The sequence below is a fragment of the Urocitellus parryii genome, chromosome 7, assembly GCF_045843805.1.
Source record: "Urocitellus parryii isolate mUroPar1 chromosome 7, mUroPar1.hap1, whole genome shotgun sequence".
Lineage (NCBI taxonomy): Eukaryota > Metazoa > Chordata > Mammalia > Rodentia > Sciuridae > Urocitellus > Urocitellus parryii.
In genome coordinates, this window is record NC_135537.1 from 57,449,233 (window position 1) to 57,461,317 (window position 12,085).

At 40.4% G+C, this 12,085-nt stretch overlaps 1 protein-coding gene across 6 annotated transcripts in view; it reads left to right on the forward strand.

Annotated features, from left to right (window-relative positions):
• Jph1 (junctophilin 1) overlaps window positions 1–12,085 on the forward strand; it is an 80,331-nt gene that overhangs the window by 33,139 nt on the left and 35,107 nt on the right. The window lies entirely within an intron of this gene.

Consider the following 12,085-nt stretch of genomic DNA (forward strand, 5'->3'; position numbering starts at 1 on the left):
ACGGGACAACCAGGGCTTCTGAGCAGGGCTTGAGAGGAGTTTCTGTGTGTGCACAGCCACGTTGTTAAAGAAGTTTATGAAACTGATGATTATAATGTGCCACTATCAAGTAAAAATAAAACCAAAAGATAAAAACAAATGTGTGGGATCAGAGCTCTGAGCTGGGTTGGTAACGTGTCCATCCTCTGATGATCTCCGTACCTGCCCATCTTCCCTCCTTCTCACCTTAGCCCTTCAGCATAGAAGGGTAAAGTATTCCCGATCCTCAGCTCCACCTTCTCATAGGCAACCAGCCGAGGAAAGCCCCTCTCATTTTCTCCTTTCCCAGGCTCATTCCCTATATGACACATTGAGTAACGTGTGTCCATTACATGTCATTGATGATGTATAAATTGAAAAACATGGCATTATTCTATTTTTGGGGTTTACACAAATGACACCATTCCACACAGCTCATTTCCTTTTATTTAGAATCTTTTTCATCTTGTAATATTACATTTTTCAATTTTATATGCATTTATGTTTATACATATGTGTACTTTTTTCTGCTGTGTTTTGAAATTGATCCATGTGTCACATCTACTCTGTTGATCCTGCCTTTCGTAGTATTCAAAAGTGTACATACACCACATTTGCCTTATCACAAGCAGTATAATAATCATTGTATTAAATATCTTTTAAAAAAAACCCAAAATGCCATTCATTAAAATGCCTCTAGTAAAACAATGGGGTACCTGTTTCAATTCAAATATACACTCTCAAGTTCTTAATTTGTTTTCCTACAATGACTGTTGGTGCCCACCACAGCATAGTATTGTGAACCACTCTGGCCTGACGGCCCAGAAAAAGACGTAATATTTCTGATGGAATGTGGAATGCATTTTGTGGTTGGGTGTTCTGTTTTAGAATAAACTATTCATACATCTTCCCTAATAATAGTTTGGAACTTTGATAGGGAAAGGTTGATGGAAGATTCTAAGGCTGGTAGGCACACAAGGGGGACTCGTCTGATCGACTCCATAATCTAAGGTCGTAGAATGTGGGAAGGACACATGCTTTCAGTCGGGCAAAGTCTTGGCTCCACCTGGAGCAAGTTATTTTAACTTGTGTTAGCTTTGGTGTCTTTATTAGGAGACTTACAGAGCCCTCCTCATAGGGAAATCAAAAGGATTCAATGAGTCCATGTATGACCTGGATTTTGTGTAATGTCCAACCTGTACTGAGCCTTCAATAAAGGGGCAGCTAGGGAAGATCTCCCAGCCTTGGGTTGGATGAGACAGCTTCACAAGTGTGTTTCTGAGGTCCTTGGTCACTCGATGCAGCCTCACCCCAGCCTCGCATCTGCTACAATGTCAAAGGTGGCTGCTCTTCAGCTCTCTCCTGGAAGGAGGAGGCTGATGGTGGGTGGTACCAGTGGTTAGAAGAAAAGGGCAGGGAGTGGGAGGGGGAAATCCAAGAAGATTTATGCCATGACCTCAGATCACAGAAGTCTGGATGTGAGGGGATGAGTGTGGAATGAGTTGGGTCGGGCTTGGGGCAGCTCCCGCTAACCACACAGGACAGATGAAAACAAATCTACCCGTGGCTATGAATCCGGGACTTGGTACTTGGATTCCCAGCAATCACAACTTTTAGCATTTTTTATATATATATATAGACTCTCACTAACAAGAATGTTCTTGTCAAACTTTCAATCAGAATGTTGTCCATAGACACTGGCTTCCAAACAAGTGTGGGGTCATTTCAGTGTGTTGGATACCAAGGTTGGGTCTGTTGGACTGAAATAATTGGGTAAACACATCTGCCCACTTAGTATTTTCAGCTCCCTTAACCAAAGTGGCTGGCTGAGGGATCAGTAGGGCTTTTGTTCCTACTATATTAAGGCAAGCCTTACATGCCCAAGTGACCACTGGTGACATTCTGATCCAGGGAGGTTCATGGTAGACAGAGTGAGTTTAGCAATGCTAGCTAATTTCCAGCCAGTGATTGATTTTATCTGTAGCTCACAGAATTGATGCAAATCCCCTTTATCACAACAATCAATGTTGTGAGAGTTCACTTTTAAATACAAAGTTTAAGATGTTTGAGACTTAAATACAAAAACCAGTATGATAAGCAAATGGGCATCGCAAGTTGGCAGATTTTCCCCATAATGTTCTAATCTCTCCAGCTGACAGGCAGAATGATGTGGGGGAAAGCGCCTAGGCTTTATCATTAAACATGGCCTACGTCACTGCTAGTTCTGCTGTACAATGGTGTGTACTTTAGACCAGGATCTATTGTATCCAAACATGTATTATTATACATAAAATGGACAGAATAATAACTTTATACTGTTGTTGTGAATGTTTAATAATTTTGGCCAGGTACAGCAGCACATGCCTGTAATCCCAGCTACTTGGGAGGCTGAGGCAGGAGGATGGCAAGTTTAAGGCCAGCCTTAGTGACTTAGCAAGATCCTGTCTCAAAATAAAAAATAAATTAAAAGGACTAGAGATGTAACTCAGTGAGAGAGCACCGTTAGGTTCAGTCTCCAAATACAATTCAACCTAATTATTTTGTTCATAAAGTATTCAGCAGAGTGTTGAGGATGTAATACTCAATAATCAGACAGTATTACATATTTTCATACCAATAGGGTATATGTATCTATATGCATGTTATAGTTATAAATCAAAATTAAAATTTTAATTTTCACATTTCTCTCAGGATCTTAATTAAAATAGTTCCTTGAATTAATTTAACTCTAGAATGGTTAGGTGCTCTTGGCCAGGCCAAACCCACAGGAAATGATGTCTTACTCTCTCTCCTCGATTTCCCAATCATCCACCTTTGTCTCCGATGATCCTTGCTGCTTTTCCTCCTTCCTACCTCCATTCACTTCATGACTAATAAGCAAGGCAAGTGCATTAATAGTATAACCAAGAATAAAAACAAATATTGGCTTTGCTGAAGAGTTCTTGGCAGTAGCCCAGTTCTCTGCCCTCCCTGAACATGATGACCTTACAGGCCATGAGGGTGGCAGGTCACCCCCTACCGGAGTTTCCCCACCTATGGATAAAGAAATGATACCTTTTAGCCAACCCATTAGCAGTCTTTGTGCTTTGTATCTTGCGTGTGTCTGTTCTGATGCCTCCTGGATCATAATGCCTGTATAATTATATAGATTGCATGTCATACAAACACTTGGGATACACACATGATGGTGGAGCAGGGGTGCCACTAACTGGCTAGGCCTGGCTTCCTGGTCTACATAAATCTGTTGGAATGCAATCAGCTCTGAGATCTGAGTTTCTGTAAAATGTATTAACAAAATAGTAGTGCTGGGTTGACGTGGCTGGTTACAGGATAAAGATTTTGGCTACCATTTGAGATCCACTTACTAAAATAATCAGCTGTTCGAATACATCTATTGCTAGACTTTTCAATCTGTAGTTACAAAATACAATAACTTCGTGGATAGGCCCATTATTTAGCATTCTTTGTCATTCAAATAATAATTTTAGAAGGTATATCTGCCTCTTCCCACCTGAATCTAATACCTCTAACTTTATTTTACCAAAGCAAAATAATTCATTTGATTTTCTGGGAAGATTGTCATCTCTTAGAAAAAGCAGATGTCTACTTTTATTTATATTTTTATTTATTTATAATAAATGAATTTCCCTAGAAATGAAAGTGTAGCTGCAACAATTATTGAATATTCAAGCTGAAGGGAATTTTAGAACTCTTCAGTTTTCCAGTGGTTTTTCAAAGTGTGTTCCTCAGACTTCGCAGGTCTTACAGAGCAGCTGTTGGTAGGAGCCAGGGGAAAGCTGAGGAGGTGGGAGATAGGCACCTGTAAGCCAGAACATGCACTTCTGTCTCTTTCCATAGGAAAGGGAGAGAAAGTGTTAAATTTCTTATAAGAAATAGAATTGTTCTAACAACCTAATTTGTCAGACAAAGAAACCAATCCATTGCAGATATGGTAAAAGGCCTCTGGCTATAAATGAGAAGGAAGACTTGTGCAATAGAAGGAACCCAAATCTAAATCTCTGGAACACCCATGCAGAGCTTCCCCTCAGCCAGTTCCCCCAGCAAGCTCCCAGCTGCTGCCTGCCTCAGGAAGGGGACCAGGAGAAGGATGGGCCTGCCAGCCATGTTTTTAGAGCACTCATTTTGGTGCTTCTGAGGATAAGAAAACTGAAAGTCTTTGATATGACTTCTACTCTGCTTCTGTTTACCTGTTTTATTTTCAAACTTTAAGCCCAATGTCAGGTAAGAATTACTGTTGACAAAAATTTATATCAGCCCCCAAAAAACTGCATCCATGTTGAAACTTTGAACATGGTCATTTGAAGGCAGAGTGCACCTCGTAGCAGGTCTTTGTTGCTCAAGGAAAGTGGATCCAGTGACCCTAGGCAGGAAATGTCCTTAGGCCATCCAACTCTTGAGTCAGAAATAGGGACTTTGTGTTTTCCATAGCTACTATTGGTACTTCCAGAGTAGAAAGAGTGGACTTGTGGACTGTAATAACTTCTAACTGGTAATAACACTGTAATAACACTGTGAACCCATTTGTCTTCTTTCACAATTTGCAAAACTCTTGCATACATACTTCATTATGTCCCCACAACAAGCATGCTGATTGTACCACTTCTACACCTGCAAGATTTAAGTAGTCTGCCCAGTGTCAGACAGCTTGCCACGGGCAGAACAGAACCCAAATCCAGGCTTTCTGCATACCACCCCCTCACCTCCTGCTGCCTTGTGTCATCTGGGTGGTTCCATTCACTGCTGTCCCTCACCGAGGTAAAGGGGTAAGACAATACATTGCCTTATGCTGTACTTGGTCACTGTTTTCTGGTTTCAGTTTATAAAGATACAGAAGTATTGCATAGACTGCTTCCGTCTGCTTAGAAAAGGAGGAAATAGGATTTTATAGTCATATTTTCTTGTGTTTACTTAAACTCTGGGAAAATCCTTTTTTAAAAAAACAACACTGGTTGGGTGTGGCTTGGTTAGTATTGGGATGAATGGGAGATTCGTTCCTTTTTCAGAGGTGGGGGGTTGCGCAGTACCAGAGATTGAACCCAGGGGCACTTAACCACTGAGCCACATCCTCACATCCTCATCCCTTTTATTTATTTATTTATTTTTATTTTGAGACAGGGTCTAGCTGAGTTACTTAGGGCCTCGATAAGTTTCTGAGGCTGGCTTTGAACTTTGTAATCCTCCTACCTGAGCCACTGGGCCTGACATCCATTATTTTGTAATATATTCTTGACCCATGTGAATCTATTGCTTATCTAGAAACTTGTTTTAATGTTATTTAATCAAATGAGTAAATATTCTATATATGAATTTAAGTGCTTATTCTGTGCCTGGCTTTGTCTATGTGATCTGTGTTAGGACTTTACACGTGTTTTCTGTGGTCCGTATTTAAACCTGAAAGTTAGGTTTTACCATTATTTATGTTACCAGGTGAAGAAACTGAGGCATAGCCAGGATGAGTAGCTAGCCCTGTGTTTCAGGCTCATGATTGTGAGAACTCATGTCTGGCCAGATTGATTCTAAAACTCTGCTTTTAACCACTATAGGAATGGATTAGACCAACAGCAAGAAACTCGACTTTGAGTGCATTCTGATAATGATGTAAGAGGTATTTTTAGTTTGGAGCTTTTGAAGTTCATGAATCCTAAATAATGTGTCTATATCTCTGGAGCAAATCCAGAGAGACCGTGAAATTCCCATTATGCTAATCTAATCCAAGGATTACATTTATGCTGTGTTTGTAACAATATGCTGTGGATTGAAGTGGGCTGGTTTTCAGAGCCAAATATTACAAGTGCAAAGACACCTGAGGACATGCCCAGGGCAGTAGGTGGGGAGGGAACAGCCAGAGCCTCCAGATGGCCTGAGCACAGCAGTGACCAGGATGAGATGCAAGTGTGGCCGCAGGGTGGCCTGGCAGGCAGGAGGCTTCGTATGCCACCCGTAGGGCATGAAGTGCCTGCTGTGGAGGGTTTGGCAGTGTCACCCCCGAATCCCAGTAACAAAGACGCTGACCCAGCTCAGCAGCTCACACACTAGCAGCATCTCAGCATCCCACCAGGCCAACAGGAGATGCTACCACTTGACACATTCCTTATGTTGGAGTAAAATCATTTGAAGAATTAAGTGCAGCTGACGATCACTTATTCATTGATATTGTCTATCATACTTTTTATTTAAACTAAGAATTATTTATCCCTGAAAGGTCATCACATCCAAGAATCAACACAGGGAAATGGATATGTTAAGAAAAATTTTTAAAATTCTATCTGGAAGGAAATGGTCATCTCACAGTAATTTGGTTAACGAGGGAGAGCATTGACAGAATGGAAAGAAAGACCACCATCAGAGAATTTTAAGCTTGACTAGATGGTCGGTGTGGACGTGTATGTGTACAGGAAAAATTCTCATCTTCAGTTCACACCAGCTAGTGGTGGGAACCACCCACTAGCTGATAACCCAGCGTGGATTATGGAAGATACTCCTTGTAAATTTCTAATTAATGTAAATTAACCCTGGCATATAATCAGCACTCAGTAAATGTTAACCATAATCATCATTATCATCATCATCAATACTGGCTTGCTTAACTTAGTACAATCATGATTCCTGTGTATTTGACTTTCCATCAGTAATACTTTATAGATTGCAAGTCACTGACCAGGAAGGGTCCTTTGTATATTGTCCTATTACTTCTACCAACTTGGCCAAACTGACCTCCTCATCACAGAGGGCAGAGTTCACAAGTCATCTCCCAGCTCACACCTTCACAACTTTGAATAAATCTCTTGCTCAGGATGAGTGGAGCATGAGCCAAAGGCCCCTGGGGACCTGTCTTATCCATTCATCCCTCTTTTCCCTAAAAACAAGGAATTTGGCTTCATCTCCCTTATTTCTGGCTTCTGTACTTGGAACTCGTTTGTTTAGTGGTATTTCCTTTCCTGGCCTCCTTAAGAACTGTGGCATAATTTGTCTTCTCCAAGACCATAATTCATTTTAATCTTGGGAGTATTGTGATCTATATGTGTATGTTAATTGCTAATAATTACAGGGAAATACACAGAACAGCAAAAATTTAAATAATTAGGAATTTTTAGAAGTATATCTTTAGGGGAGATTTTTAGAACAGCAGATTCAGAAGCGGCATGGGAGGTGGATATGATCAAAGTATTTTATATGCATGTATGTTCTTTATAATTAAAATGCATTAATTTTATTTTTTTATATTTATTATTTATTTATTTATTTTTGTGGTGATGCTGGGGATTGAAGCCAGGGCCTTGTGCATGCGAGGCAAGTACTCTACCAACTGAGCTATATCCCCAGCCAAAATGCATTAATTTTAAAAAGAAAGAAATATATGTTTAGAACCTCTAATAACACTCATTTCCATTTTTTTATTAAGACCAAAATTGGCCTCTGTTAGTTCCCTGTCTTGATTCTAACCTAAGTAAGATGAATTTTTCAGAAATCTTTCTTCTTCTCAAAACAAAGAATGGGGAAGGCTGACTTCATAGCCTTGCTTTTGGAGGAAAAGGTGATGCTTTTTGGAGTAGTTACAGTAAAGTGCTATGAGGGGCCTTATGTTCCCATTATCTGTTGTGATGTGGCCACAATTGTGTCTCCTTGGCAGCATCCACATGGCAGGTTCTTGATCCAGATAGTAAATACATGACTTATTGCTACACATATTTATGTGGAAGAATCTCACACATTTTTCATTGTCATGCTGTTTTTAAGAATGAGCCTGGAGCTGGGCACAGTGACACACGCCTGTAATCCCCAGGAGCTGAGGCAGGAGGATTGCAAGTTCAGAGCCAGCCTTGGAGCTCAGTTGAGATCATCTCAAAATAAAAATCTTTAGAAAGGGCTGAGGATGGAGCTCAGTGGCACAGAGCTTGCCTAGCATGTATAACATTGACTTAGTTCCCACAGCACCACCAAAATAAAAGTTTAAAAGGAGAGAGGGACTGGAGGTGTAGCTTAGCGTTAGAACACTCCTGGATTCAGTCCCCAAGTACCACAAAACATCATCATTATTCTTATCATTGTTAGGGAGCCTGGAATGCATTCAGGAAATAAGGTGGAATCTTATTTATTGAAATTTGGAATTAGCTCTCCGAAAGCTCAGAGGACTAAAGGTAGAATGGAATTTATTTTTGAGTCCTGTTTTGATGCTACTCAAAGCATAATTATATTCAGTGCCACTTGTATGCCTTCCAGTAAAAACAGACACCTCTGTTTTGATACATGCACCTCTGTGTGGCCACTATGTAGATCAGTTTAAAAGTCTGTATCCCTGACTACATGTAACCAAATAGTCTGCTAATGGCTCTTTTGTTAAGGACATTTAAAAATGGTTTCATGTTAATTGACTAGTCTATGTGGGCAAATATATTTCGACATAACATTTCTAAGATGGTTTTTCTACTTACTCCAGAAAACAAACTCAGGTCTATTATTTACTACCTACTTGGATAGTAAAGTTTATTAAGCAAAGAAACCAAATAGAGAGATTTGGCTGACAGCAAGAAATATTCCAAGCAGTCCAAGGAGATATCTGCAAACTAAATAGGAAGAAACCCTGGTTTCTAGATCTAAGCACTTCTAGATCTGCAGCAAGAATATGATCACATACATAGGCTGGATTTTCACTCTGCAGTTAGCAAAATGGGAGCATCAGCACCACATACATAAGGACCCCAGGCAAAAATCCTTGACTTGTAAGTTCCTGAAAAGTTAACCATTTTCTGATTTGCCGGACAGAGTGATAAATCTGGCTTTAGGCTAGCTTTGAGCTGGGAGTATTTGTAAGACCTCAGCACCTATTCTGGAGAAAGCTGCTTTTTACATTTTTTTAATTTTAATGATTTAAGGGCATTTCCAGCCCATTTTTCTTCTATAAAGCAACAGCATAACTCCAGGTAGGAACTCAGCCTTATGTCTGGCACACAAGTGTTTACAGCTGATGGCTGTGGAAGTGGAGGGGCAGATGGGGAAGAATCAGTTAAAAGCAAGTGTTTCTCACAGTCCACTTCTAAAAGCTCAGAGACCTGAGAAGGCTAGCTTTATGTGTGCGTGCAATTTCCTCTGAGGCTCTCTCCATAGATATGTTGTACTTTATAAATTCCTACCTGTAAATGGGTCTTTGGAAAATTATTCTACAAATATTCCAGTGGTCCTCAGCCAGGGGCGAGGGCCTCTTTTCTTCTCCTTTGATTATTGTCCATGTTTTCTCAGTCGACTCTTGGAAGTTTTTGGTGGCATTTCCGTCGGTCTCTGCCACAGTTCATCCTCCCCAGAAGATTCTGCTGAACACCTGGGGAGTGGGAGTCCAGCCCCGTGCATGGTGGGGCATATAGTGCAGAATCCCACACAGCCTGATACAGAGCCAGAGCACAATTGGATTATGTCAAAGGTGCCACGTGCGTCCGCTGTGTTTCTTCACAGTGCAGGCCAATTTAAATATAGCCTACTACCACAACTTGTCCAGAATTAAAATAGCACAGAACAAGTGGCAAATGGCAGGGACTAGGGCTCTTTGCCAGGAGATGGCTAAGGTCCGGGAAAAATGGGCTTTTGAGCTAGACCATAGGGCTCAAAATAATGACAGGAGATGGGATACCCTGTGATCCCGAAGCGTGGCTTACATTTCAGGTGAGTGCAGGTTCTCAGAGCATGGATGAGAACACTAGTTCGACACCCAAGAGCGTAGAAGCCCATTTCAAAAACTGAGTAAAATGGGCTACATTATTTTAAAAAATAAAATCTGGTTACTGAATTCTCCGGTTCGATGATTCTCATCAAGCATCAGGGTCAGTGCCATTGCAATTGTGTTTTCCAGGCAGAGGAGACTTTAACCATGAATTGAATTACATAATAGCCCTGTAATAAAACCTCATCTGACAAAGGAGGCTGGTATTGTACATAATGAAATTATAATTAAAAACTATGAGCAGCCCTAATTTAACAAGTTGCCAAGGCAGAGTTAGTAGTCAGTACAAGAGGGTTAAACTGTTTGTTCCTGAAGTTTTTTGTTGGGTTGGTTGGTAGATTTTCAGTTTTTTCAAAATAAAACTCAAAAACGTTTTATTGAAAGATAATAAATACAGTTAAGTATTAGCTCCAAGTGAAAACAAACCAAAAAACCTTCAAGTAGTCCTAAGTGTTTAACATCTGTTGCTGCAGATAATATTCCAAATATAAATATTAAAAATGTGTATATATTATGCATATTTATATTTATTTATGTATTCACTCCAAATTCACTGTCAAGAGTAAGCCTCCCAAGCATACATTTAATACTTCTTTAGATATTTTTAATAATACAAAGGACTCATCATCTTATAGCATTTAAATTCATAGTTATGGTTGACGTGGTTAAAGTGATAGTTAAGATTACAAAGCAGATTTAAAAATAAAATAATCCTTCCAATTTAGAATGGAAAAGATCGTGCTTCAGAAATTAAATTTGGAATTACAGTAGCAAGGAAGACAAACTGCCTTCTGGAATTCTCCACCTTATACTTTAACGAGTAATTTGCAAGAAGCTATTTGTCATACTAGTGTCACTCGTGGTGACGTGTGTGTGTGTGTGTGTGTGTGTGTGTGTGTCAGCACTCAGGCCATGCAGCAGCACCCCCTCAGACCAGTATCAGAACCTTGTTCATCTCACTCTGCCAAACAAGATCATTTGAGCTGCTATGACTGTGACATCTCAGAAAAACATTACAGAGAAATTCTCATTTGAAATTGACTTGCCAGCAGTCTTCATCTGCCAGAGAGAAAATTAAGGGGAAAGCAGCTTTCATTTCACATGCAGAATTTCAGAGGGGCTGGAGCTGGATAATGATGATGCAGGCAATCATCATTGCTTTCTGTGGTTTCTGTTACCTGCAGCCAACCGTGGTCCACAGATATTAAATGGAAAGTTCTGGAAATCCCACGATTTATAAGTTTTTTTTATAGTATACTGTTACTCTCTTTTTATTTATTGTTCTTTTTATTGTTGGTAATTCGCTGCTGTGCCTGATTTATAAATTAAACTTTACCACAGTTATGTACATATAGGAAAATACAGTACATCTAGTGTTCAGTACTGTCTGTAGTTTCCGGCATTCACTAAAATAGCCATTCCCCATAAGGAGGGACTATGGCATATATAGTGAGTATGGAAAGGAAAGTGAGTGTGTATGTAGAATTAGCAAAATTGCCTGTGTGCCCAGAATGGCAAATAATTATGCAGAAGCATTTCTAGGCATTTGTAGATCTAGGCATTTGTATGTTGAGGTTTTGTTTGAGGTAGAAAATAGCAGTAGATGATCATGAAATAAGGATTTGGCATTAGGAAAGACAGGCCAGGGTGATTATTCTCAGGAACACAAATTCAAACGTGCTCTGAGGGGCTGGGGTTGTAGCTCAATGGTACAGCACTTGCCTGGCATGTGTGAGGAGGCACTGTGTTCGATCCTCAGCACCACATAAAAATACAGGTATTATGTCCACCTAAAACTAAGGAAAAAAATGTAAAAAAAAAAAAAAAAAGTGATCTGAAACCTGAACATGCATCCATAGGAATAACAAGGAATGGGGAGTGTCCGTGAGGTCCAGGAGAGCTCCTAACAGCACAGAAGCCAGCTGTGAGCAGCCTCCAGCTTCTAACACTGTGTCCTTGTCATGGGTACACAGAGGCTTCTTAACTCTCCTCCTGACTCTGGAACAAATGCCACTACCAGAGTATTCCAGGTCCTCCTTGGAAAAAGTCCTGTCTCCTAGAGCTGTGGGTTCCATACCTGTCCCTAATGGAAGGGAGGTCCCTTCAGGATGGGGCTCTTCTGGACATCATGGCTGACTCTCACAGCCTCCCCTTTCCTCAGTGACTTTCGTGTGTTTGGGTAACTGGTTGACCCCAGGGACCTATATGACACTATAACAGGGCTTTCTGTGCCCCCATTTCCTTCATGACAAGACAAAGCATAGAACATGCAATCCTGTCTTCCAACACACCTCTTGCAGTATTTTCTGGGTCCAAAATTATAAAGATAGTTTA